Source organism: Macaca nemestrina, chromosome 16 (genome assembly GCF_043159975.1).
Source record: "Macaca nemestrina isolate mMacNem1 chromosome 16, mMacNem.hap1, whole genome shotgun sequence".
Taxonomy (NCBI): domain Eukaryota; kingdom Metazoa; phylum Chordata; class Mammalia; order Primates; family Cercopithecidae; genus Macaca; species Macaca nemestrina.
The window spans coordinates 17,423,316-17,441,143 of NC_092140.1; the positions used below are offsets into that span (position 1 = coordinate 17,423,316).

Genomic DNA, 17,828 nt, shown 5'->3' on the forward strand with positions numbered 1-17,828 from the left:
GATTCAGTTCTAAGTGACTACACATCCCTGTGTACTCCCAACAGTTCTGGTTTATACCTGTTGTCTCAGCCTCCTCTTAGTCTCAAAAGTGGTCTGGTTGGAATGAAAAATTACATGGTCACCCTACTGACTTCGAATTTTTGCTACCTAGCCATCACGTGGGACCCAAGCTGATGAAGCAGTCAGGATCTAGAACTCTGCCAGTCAACATCGTCAAGGGGGAAAAAAAGTCCTAGCATCTCAAACTAGCAATTAAATGCACTGGACTATAAGAATTATCTACAAGCATTATTGTTTTAATCAACAATTCATTGGTCAGAACTAGTCATAGCCCCACCTCATCATGAGGCATCAGGAAGGGCCATCCTACCCAGAAGGCCAAGAACTGGCATTATTTGGCAAGCAGCACTAACGACTGAGAAACTCTAGCTCCCCTTAACTGTATATGAATTTTCCTACCATTCTTACTCGGTCTTTCTAATGAAATATTACGTGGATCTTTAGATTCAATTCTATTATTTTAGTGTATGATTCCTTTTCTAAACTTAGCTCTTTGAAAAAGCTGCATTATTTCATTTGACATTCATTGTATCCCTGTTTGTTAGACTTAGTGCTAACTCTTTAAGGATAACACAATGAATAAGACATGATCCCTCCTGCAAAAGCTTCACGCACTTAGTATTCTTTAGGGTATTTTTTGGCTCATTGTAGCAGTAATTTACTAAGTGATTCCTTTAAGAACTGCCAGAGTTAATATCCCCAAGGTATGGTTCACTCACCTGGTAAGACCTACTAAAGAATATCTCAATGTAAATTTTAATATAGCTTATTCCAATTTAATTTTAACTGTATAGCTTATAGTCTATTGCAATGAAAACTCTGATTTTAATTAAATAAGCACAATGCAAAAAACCCTAATATAAAACACTAGCAATATCCCTTACATAGAATTTACTTCTGCATTATAGCCACTGGAACTTTCTCCCCCACCCAGAATTTTCCATCTACTACTATTGCAGTACTCAGAACTTAACTTCCTCTGTTATGACTAAAACTGAGAGTACATCAATAAGTTTCTATTCCCCTTGCTTAAATTCTTTTTTTTTTTGTTTTTTTTTTTATTTATTATTATTATACTTTAAGTTCTAGGGTACATGTGCATAACGTGCAGGTTACATATGTATACTTGTGCCATGTTGGTGTGTTGCACCCATCAACTCGTCAGCACCCATCAACTCGTCATTTACATCAGGTATAACTCCCAATGCAATCCCTCCCCCCTCCCCCCTCCCCATGATAGGCCCCAGTGTGTGATGTTCCCCTTCCTGAGTCCAAGTGATGTCATTGTTCAGTTCCCACCTATGAGTGAGAACATGCAGTGTTTGGTTTTCTGTTCTTGTGATAGTTTGCTAAGAATGATGGTTTCCAGCTGCATCCATGTCCCTACAAAGGACACAAACTCATCCTTTTTGATGCCTGCATAGTATTCCATGGTGTATATGTGCCACATTTTCTTAATCCAATCTGTCACTGATGGACATTTGGGTTGGTTCCAAGTCTTTGCTATTGTGAATAGTGCCGCAATAAACATACGTGTGCATGTGTCTTTATAGCAGCATAATTTATAATCCTTTGGGTATATACCCAGTAATGGGATGGCTGGGTCATATGGTACATCTAGTTCTAGATCCTTGAGGAATCGCCATACTGTTTTCCATAATGGTTGAACTAGTTTACAATCCCACCAACAGTGTAAAAGTGTTCCTATTTCTCCACATCCTCTCCAGCACCTATTGTTTCCTGACTTTTTAATGATCGCCATTCTAACTGGTGTGAGATGGTATCTCATTGTGGTTTTGATTTGCATTTCTCTGATGGCCAGTGATGATGAGCATTTTTTCATGTGTCTGTTGGCTGTATGAATGTCTTCTTTTGAGAAATGTCTGTTCATATCCTTTGCCCACTTTTTGATGGGGTTGTTTGTTTTTTTCTTGTAAATTTGTTGGAGTTCTTTGTAGGTTCTGGATATTAGCCCTTTGTCAGATGAGTAGATTGCAAAAATTTTCTCCCATTCTGTAGGTTGCCTGTTCACTCTGATGGTAGTTTCTTTTGCTGTGCAGAAGCTCTTTAGTTTAATGAGAACCCATTTGTCAATTTTGGCTTTTGCTGCCGTTGCTTTTGGTGTTTTAGACATGAAGTCTTTGCCCATGCCTATGTCCTGAATGGTACTACCTAGGTTTTCCTCTAGGGTTTTTATGGTATTAGGTCTAACATTTAAGTCTCTAATCCATCTTGAATTAATTTTCGTATAAGGAGTAAGGAAAGGATCCAGTTTCAGCTTTCTACTTATGGCTAGCCAATTTTCCCAGCACCATTTATTAAATAGGGAATCCTTTCCCCATTTCTTGTTTCTCTCAGGTTTGTCAAAGATCAGATGGCTGTAGATGTGTGGTATTATTTCTGAGGACTCTGTTCTGTTCCATTGGTCTATATCTCTGTTTTGGTACCAGTACCATGCTGTTTTGGTTACTGTAGCCTTGTAATATAGTTTGAAGTCAGGTAGCGTGATGCCTCCAGCTTTGTTCTTTTGACTTAGGATTGTCTTGGAGATGCGGGCTCTTTTTTGGTTCCATATGAATTTTAAAGCAGTTTTTTCCAATTCTGTGAAGAAACTCATTGGTAGCTTGATGGGGATGGCATTGAATCTATAAATTACCTTGGGCAGTATGGCCATTTTCACGATATTGATTCTTCCTATCCATGAGCATGGTATGTTCTTCCATTTGTTTGTGTCCTCTTTTATTTCACTGACCCTTGCTTAAATTCTAAACAGGAATTGGGCAGGAGGAATTCCTATACTCATCGCCAGAGAGGAAAAAGCAAAAACTGGGGCTCTAGCACCAGAATTGGGACTTGGAATGCATTTTCTCTCATAGAATATTTTATAAAGTTGTGAGCTATTATGTTATTAGTGTTATATTTCAGCACAGTTGTGATTGAAATGGCTTTTTATGGACCAGTCTAGAAACTTCACTACCATTTAGATCATTGTTGTTATGCAGAAATATGTTTTGAATTCCAAGCAAGTAAGTTATACATTAACTTTCAGAATACTATTTATTTCCTAAGTCAGACTTACCTGAACTGCCACATGTACTAGGTCAGGATGATTTAGTGAGATGCCCAAAAACTCCTTTGCTCTAAAGGCTATTACTCTTTCTAATGGCTGTGTTATGGACTTTAAATAAATACCTTGGCTTCAATCATTCAACCAAGATGTACTAAGTAACTCCTATGTGCAAGACACTATTCTAAGTACTGGTGCTACGTTAGTGAGCAAGAAGCAGATTGTCTGTCATCCCTTTGGTATCATCTCTGCCCTTGTAAAGATTCTAGGAAATGCAGAGAGCCCTGAAATGAGTCTTTAGGATGCCCATCCCGTATGGTGTCAGTTTAGAGTTATCCAATGAGAGGTGTCCATGTGGGATTTCAACTTCTCTGGCAGCAGCTGCAAGGAGACTCATAGCAGAAGTCAGTTCCTTAGAACTGCTAAGATCAGCAGAGGAAATTCCCACTGAGACTGGGAGATTCTCTCAGACAGCTTCTGTGTAAATTCCTACATGTCACCTGCTCCCAAGCACTTGCATCCATAAACTTCCAAAGTAGGGTAAGCTTCTAGTTCCTTGTATGAGCCCCTTTCCATTCAGAATACCTAAGTGGCTTCTGTTGCCCCGACCCAAAACTCACTGATACAGCAAGGCAAGAACAGTGCCCGCCTTTTGAGTTTACATTCTCATGGGGAATACAGGCATTGAATAATCGGTTCCACCTATAACTGTGTGATTGTCAGTGACGTACTGGAGCCAGCTCCTACTGGTTGTCTGAGCTGCTAGCAAAGTTAGCAGGAATTTTGCACAATCCAGTCATTAAATAGCCACATTAAAACTTAAAATATGTAAATTTTAAATTAATTATATGAGAAACTTTAAGCTCACCGCTTCCTATTTTACTATTTCTGTGATCTTGGAATTCTTCTCACACGTATTTGCATCTGTATGGTGTAAACTCTACGCAATGGCTTGCTACTGAGCCTCTCTTCCCAACTAGACATTCAATGTCATCACACTGGCAGCTTGAAATCACCATGCTGGGAGTCTTTACACCACCAAAATCAGCAAACTCTATACACCAGGGCACTTTTCTTCCCCCCATAGAGCCAGTTGTTAAACATTTATCAAACTATCACTGGTAATTGTGATAAGTACCAGAAACCTAATTACTCAATGGCATAGACCAGAGAGACTCTGCCATAACCAGGCATTTCAAGGAAACTTCCTAAAATAAGACTTGGAAGACATGTTACCTGAGTTGAGCTCTGAAAGTTGGTTAGGTGAAGGGGTAGAGAAGAACATTCCAGGAAAGGAAAAGCATATATGAACTCTGTGAGGAGGGAAATATCTGGGTCCTAGCAAGCAAGTGAAAGGCTGATGGAGACACAGTGCAAAGAGACAGGGTATGACATTGAGCTCCATTGTTTCAAGCTTCCTTTTTTTTTCCAGTCTCTACAGTCTTCTTGTAGTCTTGTTATATGTGCATTTCTCTTTCCTGTCACTCAACAGACAATTTAGTTGAGGACAGGGACCATGACTTCTTTAACTTTCTCCTGCCAGATGCCCAGCACAACTCTTTATATACCGTCAGCATATTTCTAAATGACTGACTGACTGAATCCTCATAACACTAAGCTCAGTCAACATTAATGGTCAAATTTTCAGAAATGAAGGTAAATTCATAATCCAACTTTTAAAATCAAGTTACATTAAAATAATAGGTTTCAAATTAAAAGAGACAATTGAATGTGTATAATCACTAATGACAACTTAGAAAAAATCAAAACTGAGATAAACATATTTCATTTTAAAGAATAATAGGTGTATTAGTCTGCTTGGGCTGCCATAATAAAATTCCATAGACTGGACAGTTTAAACAACAGAAATTTATTTCTCACAGTCCTGGTGTCTGAGAGACTAAGATCAAAGTGCCAGCCAGGTAGGTTCCCTTCTGAGTCCTCAATCTCTTGGCTCATGGGCAGCCTCCTCCTCACTGGGTGCTCACATGACCTCTTCTTTGTGCACACACACACTCAAGTGCAAAGAGACAAAGCACACTGTGGTGTCACTGTCTCTTTTACAAGGAATGGGCATATAAAGAGACAAATTGGGAGTGGAATCTGGGGAAAAGAATTAGACCATTGGACAGATAACCAGGTACGTCTGAGCTCTCATGGCTGACCAAAGGACAGTTTGGTTGCCCTTGGCTGCATTCTGGTAAGTCTTGTTAGAAGGAAGGGATTGTGTACAGACAGCTAGAGACCAACAAGGTTTATCAGCTGATTCTCCAAGTGGCTACAATAGTTGATTACAGCAGAGGAGCTGGGCTCAATGAAAAGATAAAATCTAACATAGCTACATTATGAACTGCCAACAATTACCTACATTTATCAGACTGCAAAGGACATCAGATCATCTTGCTTATCCTCTTGCTTCCTAGCAAAATTGCACATTAACGATTCTGGGTGGAGGTGTGCTTCATATATCAAATAAATTTGGGGAAAGCTGACTTTAGCATGAAAACTCAGTCAAAGCGAAAGACAACTTTCCTTTGGGTCTAGTATTCCTGATATTATTACGTCAATTTCATCCTAGTGCTAATTCAAGGAAATGGACACAATTTTTCAATTACAGATTATTTAAATAATCACAGAGATGTACATTCTGAACAGGCAGAAGTGCACATTTCATGGAAAGCAGCATGACTTCCCCCCACCTTGTATCTAGGTTAACAAGCTATTGATTTTTAGTTGTAGTATGCATGAAGTGGTCACGTTGTGTGAGGAATAGGTTGATAAACACCTTGAATTTTTCAAAACTCACATAATTCAACACTAATTTTTCTATTGTAATAAACTGTAAGGCAAGGGGATGCATCCCAAGACTTCCTAAATCTAGCACAACTGCCATGTAATTTCATTTTTAAATATACATTTTATGTATATCAAATAGCATAAAAATTACACACGAATAAATAACCCATAAAACTTTGACCCTTTACATAACTTATTACATCTAATTTCATTCCATGGCTGTTGATTTGGAGGCCCGCTTAACAACACTAACACTCAGTGAACTCTGAGCCATTGTTATGGTATATACAAATAATTATAAATTGTATATAGCACTGAATATTAAAACAACAATACAATATAACAACAGTTACACAATCGTTCAGGAATGTTTTCAGACTATAAAGTCAAGTATGGTTCATGGGATACTTTTATTTCCGATATTTCTGCTTACCAGCCACAGTGCTGCTAGCTCATGGGCTAGTATAGATGCTATTTGTGGTCAACCTACTCAGCTCCCAGGTTTGAAGGAATGTGATTCATGGATGGTTTTCAAAGTCTGTGTGTATGTGTGTGTGTGTGTCTTCAAATTTTTCATGTCAAATTATACTGCATATAAATACAAGATGTAATTACAAAATATAAATGGTATAATTAAATCAAATCATTTCCAGTTGTATAATATGGGAATATCTCACATCTATATCCAGTAACAGTTATCATGATTACTGATGAAATTTTACAAAGAGTTGCATTATACTGTATTCTCAAACCAAATATGTGATATATGCTCTCACATTAAGCCATACTGCAAGGGACTTGATATGGTTTGGCTGTGTCCCCACCCAAATCTCACCTTGAACTATAGTTCCCATAATCCCCACGCATCATGGGAGGAACCCAGTGGGAGGAAATTGAATCATGGGATTGGTTACCTCCATGCTGGTCTCATGATAGTGAGTTCTCACAAGATCTGATGGTTTTGTAAAGGGCTTCTCCTCTTCTTCACTCTGCACTTCTCCTTGCTTCCACCATGTGAAAGACATGTTTGCTTCCCCTTCTGCCATGATTGTAAGTTTCCTGAGGCCTCCCCAGCCCTGTGGAACTGTGAGTCAATTAAACCTCTTTCCTTTATACATTATCCAGTCTCTGGTATATCTTTATAAGGAGTGTGAGAACAGACTAATACAGGACTAAATTGTGTTCCCCCGAAATTCACAGGTTGGAGCCCCAACCCCCAGTAGGACCATACTAAGTATAGGTCATTTAAAGAGGTGATTACAATTAGAAATCATGAGGGTAGAGCCCTCACCCAATAGGGCTGATGTCCTTATAAAAGATGAAGAGACATCAGAGCTTACTCTCTCTCTCTCTCTCTCGGCACTTAAGAGTGTGTGTGTGTGTGTGTATGTGTGTGTATATCTGTAAAGAAGAGGTCAGGTGAGCACACAGCAAGAAGGAAGCGGCCTACAAGTCATGAGAAGAGGCCTGAGTGTTTAGGTGAGAATCTGTTCCATGTTTATTCCTTCCTATCAACAAGGTCCTCATATGATAAGCCCAATGGTAACCAACCTCCCAGCAGGAATAACATAACTGCCCCTTCCCCTGCGTACTCCCCTGTCCTCTCTACCGCATGAAATTCTTAACTTTTCAGCTTCACACAATTTCTCATCCTAGCGGGAACCACCTTGCTAATGTTATAATATTGCACTTATAAAATCAGCATCGGACTTTAAAATTTACAAAACAATTTATACTAGCATAAAAGAAATTAAGATGTAAGCTAACAGTTGAGTTCATTATGAAACTTAAAGTAACTACATGTATTACTTACACAGTGCCTTGGAAAGACTAATACAGATTTTTAATAACATAAAAGACTCCTACAAAGACAGTCAGGAGAATGGATTTCCTCCCTTCCCACTGAGGAAAAGCAGAAATAAAATAGCTTAAGTTGAAACCAGAAGTTTATTAGACTTGAAGATTTAGAAATGGTTACATACAAGTAGAAGAAGAAACCTAAAATACTATTTCCTGTTAATGTACACGATGAGAGATGCCAATTGTGTTAGTCCATTCTCACGCTGCTATAAGGTCATACCCAAGACTGGGTAATTTATAAAGGAAAGAGGTTTAACGGACTCACAGTTCCACATGGCTGGGGAGGCCTCAAAATCATGGTGGAAGGTGAAGGAGGAGTAAAGGCACATCTTACATGGTGACAGGCAAGAAAGCATGTGCAGGGGAACTAGCCTTTTATACAACCATCAGATCTTGTGAGACTTATTCAGTATCACAAGACCAGCACACAAAAAAATCCCACCCCCAGGATTCAACTGCCTTCCACTGGGTCCCTCCCACGACATGTGGTCACCATGGTCCTGTCCACTGACCCCTCCCCGCACCACCACAGGTCTGCAATTCCACCATAATCCTTAATTACTCCATCCTAAAGCTTTCCTTCTTTTGGGTCAGCCTATGTGCCTATAGTTCTTAAATTCCTAAGCAGGAATTTTTACTTTTCACACTACAAAAACTAGCTGGAGTGTTACAAGGGATGCTAAATGAATCAGATTCAACAGTGTTGTGCTCATCAAACACGGCGTCTCACACCTATAATCCCGTCACTTTGGGAAGCCGAGGCAGGAGGATTGTTTAAGTCTAGGAGTTTGAGACCAGAATGGGAAACATAGTGAGACACCATCTCTACAAAAAAAAGAAAATTTTTAATTAGCTGGGCATGGTGTTACGTGCCTGTAGTCCCAGCTACTTGTGAGGCTGAGGTGGGAGGATCAGTTGAGCCAGGAGTTTGAGGCTACAGTGAGCCATGACCACATCACCGCACCTAGCCTGGGTGACAGAGGAAGACCCTGTCTGGAAAAAAAAAAAGGTGTGTGCATATTAATTAAATCAAGATTGCTTAAAGAAAGTCGATTTTGGCCGGGCGCGCTGGCTCACGCCTGTAATCCCAGCATTTTGGGAGGCCGAGGCGGGCGGATCACGAGGTCAGGAGATCAAGACCATCCTGGCTAACACGGTGAAACCCCGTCTCTACTAAAAATACAAAAAACTAGCCGGGCGAGGTGGCGGGCGTCTGTAGTCCCAGCTACTTGGAGGCTGAGGCAGGAGAATGGCGTGAACCCGGGAGGCGGAGCTTGCAGTGAGCTGAGATCCGGCCACTGCACTCCAGGCTGGGTGACAGAGCCAGACTCCATCTCAAAAAAAAAAAAAAAAAAAAAAGAAAGAAAGTAAGTCGATTTTAACTCAAAATTTCCAAGAAAGAGTAATTCCTTTTTTCTTTTTAGGGTAACATCAATAGCACTTTGCAGAGGGATGGAGAAAGGAGTAGAAGTAGGTTGGACTCCAAGACCCCAATTTCCTACCCAGTACCACAATGTCATTCTATATTTATATAATGTCTTTGGGTTAGGAATTTGATACACAGGGGTTATTAGCTAGGGAACTGCTCAGCGAATGGCAGAAAATGTCAGTTCCACTTATTATTGCTTAATTAGAACTTTTAAAAAGTTATTTTCAAATTTCAGCATTTTGAAATGTCAACTTATAACACTGGCAAATAATTTTTAAAAAGACTGTACAAACCGAGCCTCTTACCTTTGCCTTTTAGAAATAACCCATGGTGACACTGCACTGCTTTGGAGAGCTGCAAAACCTCTCATCTCCCCAGATCCCCAGAGTTCACTTCCCTGCACTGTAAAATAAAACTGGGAAAAGGGCTTGAATAGAAGTTACATAGGTTTAAGCTCAGAGTTGATCAGATACTTTGTTTTCAGCCATTCATGAGGGCCAGGCTCCACTTTATAGACAGAACAACTTTAAAGGGAGACCAGGTTGTTCATTATTTGGCAGTACCAGAAATAGAAGCTGTCTAATTTGCTATGGTCCACGGGCTGTGTGAATCGCCTCCCAAGTGTGGACAAGCCAGGGCCGCCAAAACACTTTCCTAGAAATCAGGGTTTTCTGCAGCAAGGGAGAAGGTGGCACTTGGTTTTACAGGCTCTGGAGCTCCTTTCAGTGAAACCTAGTTAAAAATGGCTCTACGTGAACAAAAGGCACAGTCCCCTCCGTGATCTGTATTCTGGAGATCTCACCCATTACCTCACTTCAATACCTCTTCCGGTATTTGCACAACCAGTCAGGGAGGCATAGTGATACCTGCATAGCAGTCACAGTATTCTTTGCTATGAGAAACTGCATTATGTGGGATTAAAACAGAAAAATAAATCATAGGCATGAGTTTGTTTTCCAGGCATGATGTTCACCCAGATGAAGCCATTAATTCTCCAACATTCTTAGACACCTAGGGGTGGGAGGGAGTATAGAGGTGAATCCCTCACCCTGGCGGGCTCCTACCCCCGGAAGGTGGCCAGGGAGTGGTCCCCACAACCCAGGAGGCTCCATTTTGAGAACAGGCAAGTGACTGCCATTGCAGCAAATTCCCTCACCGCTCAATAACTGTCAAAAACAACTGTCTCCTCCCCTACCCAAACCTCCCAGGGATTTGGTAATCAAGAAAACACTGTAAATCAGAGTGAAATATCCAGATCTGGACCTGGTTCAGTGGCTGCTCTGTTCTTGTCCATTATTGTATTTTGTAAGCCGATGGTCTACTCCAGGTAATAAATGTCTGAATCTTGGCTTCTGCTATCTATAATCTATACTAAATCTTTTGTGATTCATTAAATACTTAAGAACTATGTATCATGGGCCCTAAAAATATCCTCACTTTCTGAAAATTCGTTCACGTTTCTTGAATAATTTTCCATCCAAACTATACTGGTATTCTTATATCTTAAGGAGAAAGCTAAGTCCGGAAAGGTATTCCCAAACACATCATTATTTTCAATTATGATCTAGTATTCTAATTATAATAAATATTATGATTCATTTATTTTTAATTTGTTATATTAACGTGGGTGCTCACATGCATTTTCCCTTCTGTGAAAGCTAAGTCAACTGTAGAATACGGACTGGGAAAACTTTCTAAGTGTATGGTTCTCAACATGGGCTCCTTGAACTCTCAAAGCAATCAAGAGTAGAACTCAAGGAGTCCATTTATTTGGATAGAAAACTATATTGAAACTTTATTTTCTCTACCTCCAGTGGAAATTTAAGTTTCCTTGAATTATAAAGATAGGTGACATATCACCATAACATTAGCCAAACTTTATGACTGTCACCAATAGAATTCACATATATTTTCCTATCACATGAGGTTTTAACAGCTATTTTGCAAGAGTAACTATATTCATCATTACTTCAAAATCATGGTACCTAAAACATCTACCCCATTTCAAATTTTTGTTTTGTAAAACTTTAAAAACAATACTTCAATATATGTGGTTTCTACTGTAATCCTATGTATTTTATTTTATGCACTTAAACATTATTCTGAGAGGTCATACATAAGCTACCACAGACGAACAAGTAAGTCTGAGGTACAAAACAAGAAACACAGTTAAGTACTCATGTTTAATAATATAAATAAATTCAGAGAAGTCACACAAAATAAAAAAACTTTCTATATTCATATCTGATAATATCGTGTGCCCTATTTTGACTTAATTGCAGATGTCACTTCTGATTAGTTCTTGTTCTTTTAAGAGATGTCCTTTCTTGAAAGCTAAAAAGAAAGGAACTTTCCCAGCTCTGTGGTTGATGCATGAGTACAACAGTCAGGTTAGCTGGATAAGGACTAATTTCTGCTCTGGTAAACACCCAGAATGGGTAGATGGACACATAACTGACCGTGTAGCTCTTAAAGACTGTGTGCAGATAATCTTACTTTTGTATTTTTTACTGTCTGATTTTTCATTTCATCAAGTCAAAAACTTTAAAAGGTACTAGTAAAGGAACAATTACAATCTAGGCTTGGTCATAATTTTCTTGATTTTTCCCCAACAAGACACATGCTATCCTCAGACACATACGTCACAGAAGACAGAAATATCCACCCAGACTCTTCATGGATTTCAGACTTTCCCACTGAAATGCTTCTGTCTTAAAGCTCAACCAACAACTCCAGACTGGATAAGAGGTTCCTGGGCCCTAAAGAGTCTCTTAAACATAGAAAACGTTTGCCTTCTATTTCTATTTTTCTTTACATTTTCCACCTGCTAATGATTTTTTTCTCTCACTCTTGTTTATTTAGACTCAGATAGTTAAAAGGCCCTTCTTAATTTCCTGGGGATAAAGATACCTAGTTGTGATGATGTTGATATCTTACTTTTGAGACATTCTTGAATGACAGTCCTGATGCACCATTGTGATAACCTTCATTCATCCCAGATAAACGCCACAGGGATAAATCATCTCCCTGTCATGATAATACACATTTACTTTCTAAGATGACTGTAGGGTTCTTATTGTACCTCTACAAAGGCAGTTGATCCTTCTCTCGGTTTCTTCCGTAAGAGCCTTGGTTCAGGTTACCTGTGTTCTTGAAGATTCCAAACACACCGACCCGACTAGACTGAAATGGATTAGTCTAGAACCATAAAATACCTTTATCTTCATATTTCAATGTCAAAAACCAAACAATTTAAAAAATTAAACAGGGACCATATTGTCTACAGAGCCACAGCCTCTACGTATTTCTGTCTTTACACCAATTGCCACACTTTGGAGAATAGCATTTTAAAGACTCTAAAGTTCAACTGTTTCAGTTTCCTGACTTTCTATATAAGAAAGGTAGGCCTAAACAGATTGAGTGACTCATGCAAAATCATTCAGCTGCCAGAGCTGAAGAAAACCAGTTTCCTCTGTTTTCTCCACTTCACCAGGCCATCTCCTGGCCCTCAGCTACAGATCCACTACAGTCTTGTATTTGCGCATGTGTAATACTGAAATAAAATATATCATCAAGGATGTTTACTAACATTTTAAAAGCAGCAGTGTGCAATCAATTTCCTTTTTCATTCATGGTTCCATATGCCCTTTTTCAATTGGTACTCTCTATATCCAGCTTTAGCCCCAACCACTTCAAGCCTATCATTACTACGTAATGTTTATACATATATACATATATATACACACACACACATATATATATATAAAATCATTCACACATATATATGTGTGTATATATATTTTTAGGGATATATATATATACACACACACACACGACTTTAAATTGTTTATATTAGCTTTACAACCACTAAACAATCAGTTCCTATTACATGTTATTAAAAGTTACTGGTATTTACTAATGAATTTCTGTAAAACTAAATATAAAACTTTTAAGATACAATTCAAAGACATTTTTTAAAATAATGAATTTGTTAAATTGAATAGTCTCCCCCCCAAAAATAATATGACCAAATATATGAATTGTTGTTCTTAAGAATCCTATTTGGCTTTTACTAGAAAACCCAGAATGTAACCCATTATAAAGGAGGTTAAAATTAGAGGCAAACAGACTTAACTATAAGAAAATCCAGGACAGGCACAGTGGCTCACACCTGTAAACCCAGTACTTTGAGAGGCCAAGGAGGGCAGATCACTTGAGGCCAGAAGTTCGAGACCAGCCTGGCCAACATGGCAAAACCCCATCTTTACTAAAAATACAAAAAGTAGCTAGGTCTGGTGGTGTGTGCCTGTACTCCCAGCTAATTGGGAGGCTGAAGCAGGAGAATCACTTGAACCTGGGAGACCGAGGTTGCTGTGAGCCAAGATTGTGCCACTGTATACTAGCCTGGGTAACAGAGCAAGATTCTATCCAAGAGAAGAGAAGAGAAGAGAAGAGAAGAGAAGAGAAGAGAAGAGAAGAGAAGAGAAGAGAAGAGAAGAGAAGAGAAGAGAAGAGAAGAAGGGAGGGAGGGAGGGAGGGAGGGAGGGAGGAAAGAAGGAAAGAAGGAAGGAAGGAAGGAAGGAAGGAAGGAAGGAAGGAAGGAAGGAAGGAAGGGAGGGAGGGAGGGAGGGAGGGAGGGAGGGAGGGAGGGAGGGAGGGAGGGAAAAAATAAATGCACTCAGCAAAAAGAAAATATTTAAAAGGCCATTCAAGCTAGGATCCTTGCAAAGTAGTGATCAAATTAGTCAAGCAAGGATATCGAAGAATATTCACATTCAGAAGTTGTATTGGATGTTTTCATTATTTTTGACAGTAGCAACAAAAGAAGATACAATAAATAGAAGGCTCTGATTATTGACTCATTTTGTGTCTCTACAGAATTCAGAAGGAAACAACATAATCATCACTCCAATGAGGGCACCACCAAGAAAATAATACGTTATGAAAAATATTGCTACACACCCAAATCATGGTTTAATGCAGCCAACAGTTTGAACTTTATATAATAATAGAAATATAATTTGAACAAATAAACAAGAAACAAAAATTTCACCTCCCCTCTTTATCTGTGACTACTCTTTCTCTGACAGAGATGCTAATCAACAGTTATCTTGTTTTCCAGTTAAACAACAATAGGTAGAAAAAGGAGAAGGTAAAATGGATAGAAAAATCCAAAACTTAATGATCAAAGTTAAATGTCTATAAAGATATAACGTAGAAAGAACCAAAGAAAAATTTAAAAGATAACAGGTTGGGGCTGTGGCTTTCACATGTTAAAACACTATCTTTATAGTAAAATTAGAAAATCACAAGAAAATACAAAATGTTTTCCATGGCTCTTCAAATATTGAAGAATTGCTGCTGAGTCAACTTAAACCAGGATTGGATTTCTCTAGATTTTACATCCAATCAGCCCCAAAGTCCTGTCATTCTTGTATCCTAGGATTTTTGACCTATCCTATTGCTCTTCCCAGAGCCACTGTGTGCTTCCACATCCTCTTGTTCTCACCTGGACCACAGTCATCCCCTATGACAGTCAGCGGAACTTTCTACGTCTGTGCCTGTCAGTACTTGCATAAAATCCTCCACAGGCTCCAGTGTCTTTAAGATAAGGTTTAGGTGCCTTATCATGTCTTGCAAGGCCTTTCATGATTTGCCACCATCTGAATTTTTACCCTGGGTCCTCCAGCCTGTGCACAAGTGCAAGGACACCCATGTACACACACACAGACACACACACACACACACACAGACACACACACCCCCACACACACTGCTTTCCAGATAAGCTAAAGTGCTTGCAGTTTACAGCAAGTTAACGTGCTCTCTACTTCCCCTAATTTCCTGCATATGTAATTCCCTCTGTGTAGAATATCCTTCCCCTCTCTATATCTGCTTGGTGGACTTAGCTCAAATACCTCTTCTTCTATGAAGCTTTCCCCAGTTAGAGTGAGACACTTCCTCATTTGTGCACCCATAATCCCTTCTATAGACTCTACAGTGTAATCATCACCATGTAATTCTCTTTCTAGTCTATAACCACCTATATGGAAGAGATCATGCTACATTCATCACTATTTCTCAAGTCCTTAGCATAGTAACTGACATATAATAATTAATGGATGATGAATGAACAGACTTAGTTGGATCATTATTCATTCGATAATGAATATATAACCATTCAATATCTACTATAGGTCAGACACTGTTGAATATTGGGGATATACTAATAAAAAGACATTGATCTCTATGATCAAGAAACAGCCTAGTGAATGGCAGGTAAAAGGAAATAGTCTATCCTAAGTGCCCATCACTCTGACAAACACGATCTTGTTTAATCTTTACTCTCACTGTAGGAGGGGCTGCCAATCCCATTTCACAGACAAGCTCAGAGAGTTCAACAAACAATTGAGGCTCATACACTTAATCCCAGAGCCAGAATTTTAATACAATTCTACCTAATTCCAAAGCCCAAAAGCCTTTCCTGTGTTTCTTTGTGTTTTTCTAATGTTTACATTTCTTGGGGTTTTTGTTGTTGTTGTTTTGAACATCTGACATGAGAACTAGAAACTAGATAATAAGATGACCTTGCTCAGATCATCCTGTAGAAGTGATCTGGAGACCATGTTATCCAGGATTTAGAAGCAGTCATTGCCAGATACTATGCTGTCAGTTCTATGAATGTCTCCATTTTCCTGTTTCATTTAAAGAACTCAACAATAGACATACTAAATTCACTTCGGTCTCATCCAGACTTCAGTAAAGAACTAACACTTCAGAACTTCTAAGTCCTGAGGCTGGACCACTGTATTTAACTGATGAAGTGAACTGCCATCAAGTCCAATGGAATTTAATAATTTATGACAATGATTAAAATATTGATGATAGTGATGACAATAGTAACAACAGTAAAATAATTGCACTGGCATCCCTGCAAAATTCAATTGCACTCAAAGAATAAAGCAAAGGAAAAACTACGTTTGTCTTTTGGGTTCATTATGCCCAATGAAATATCAGCTCTTGTAACACAAAGATTTCTATCTTAAAATATCCTGTGGAATGTATTTCCTACTGTTCTTCTTCTCTCTAATTACCCTGTGCTGTCTATAGCACTCACTTTTATTTTATTCTTTCCTTTACTCCCATTTTTACATCTGCAAGCATTTCAAACATAATGTCACAACTACCTGATTATATGTAGAAGCTTTATTTATATTTTTCTGTAGAAATACTTATATGCTTCTTGCTAAGTAGCATACACTGTAATAAGCATTTTATAAATGTTAATTCATTTAATCCTAACAAAAATGTAATAAAGTAGCTACTATTATTATACTTATATTACTAATGAAGAAATTGAAAAAATTAACAAACTTGTCAAGGATCACAAGATTGGTAAGTGGGTAAAGCAAGGTTTCAAACCCAAACAGTTTGGCACTAGTCTTTGTTCAAACTACCAGGTAGACTGCCTCTCAGATAAATATGATAATCCCTGTAACAACCTTGGATGGGAATATCAGCATGGATAATTGGAAAGATGCAAATAATCTATAAATGATCTTTGACTTTGAATCATAGAGCTCCGTACTACAGGTGTTATTCCTGCAGATGCACAGTAGATAGATGGCAAAGACTCTTCTGAGGCCGAGATAGTAGGATTAGGAAAGGAAAATCCTCTAGTCTCTTGTTAAACCCATTAATCTCAAGGTCCTGGTACCATTAACTACTGGCACTATTAAGTACAGTGAAGGGGCTAAACTCCTGCCTTTGGAAGGATCTCTAACGCTTCTGAGAAACGCCATCATCAGAAATAAGTCCACTCATCCTTAGAATGCAGTTATGGTATTAATTCAACAGAAACAGGAAGCCCTTTTGAGAAATGCTCCACCTGAAATGTTAAACCAGATCCCAAATGAAGCACGTCAACCACAAATAGAGAGACCATATATCCCTGGTTGCCTGGGACCATTCCAGATTCCTCCTGTTGTCCTGATGTAAATATTTATAGTACACTCTTTCACTCTCAAAACCACACTGGTTTGGATGATAAAATACGTTGCAATTCTCACCATGGACAACTAAGGGTTGGTTGTAACTCTTAATACATCCAGGAGAGAATTATCTCTGCAGATGACCATGCACATCTCATCTAAAGATCTCTAAATTTACCACCTTTGTCTTATGACTGTTCATCTAAATTTCAGTTCTATTACTAAACCATTCTAATCAGGGAAAATCTAACAAATAAAAAATACTCATTAACTATGCAACAACTTGTGCAAAGCCCTGCAGAGGCATGAAAAAGTTGTCTCTGCTCTTAAGGCATGTACTACCAGCTGGCTGAGAAGAGGCTGAAGCTGCCTTCCTGTTCCCTACCACACAGCCGGAACTGTACTAAACCCTGTAAGCACATGATTTAGTCTTCACAACAACCCTGTAGATAGGAATCAATATCCTCTTTAAAGAAGAGTAAAACTGAGGGTTGGAGGTTACTATAGCACTGATCAAGTAAATTAATAAATCAGACACTGTTGAAATAAAATGAAACATGTAGTTCCTAACCTTGCCACACTTTTGAGATGATGGAATGTTTCAATACATGTGACAAGGTATTCA

The 17,828-nt window shown here is 38.7% G+C and overlaps 1 protein-coding gene across 1 annotated transcript in view; it reads right to left on the reverse strand.

Annotated features, from left to right (window-relative positions):
- Nucleotides 1–17,828, reverse strand: part of LOC105477531 (heparan sulfate 6-O-sulfotransferase 3) — a 759,454-nt gene that overhangs the window by 573,496 nt on the left and 168,130 nt on the right. The gene's annotated exons all lie outside the window — the stretch shown is intronic.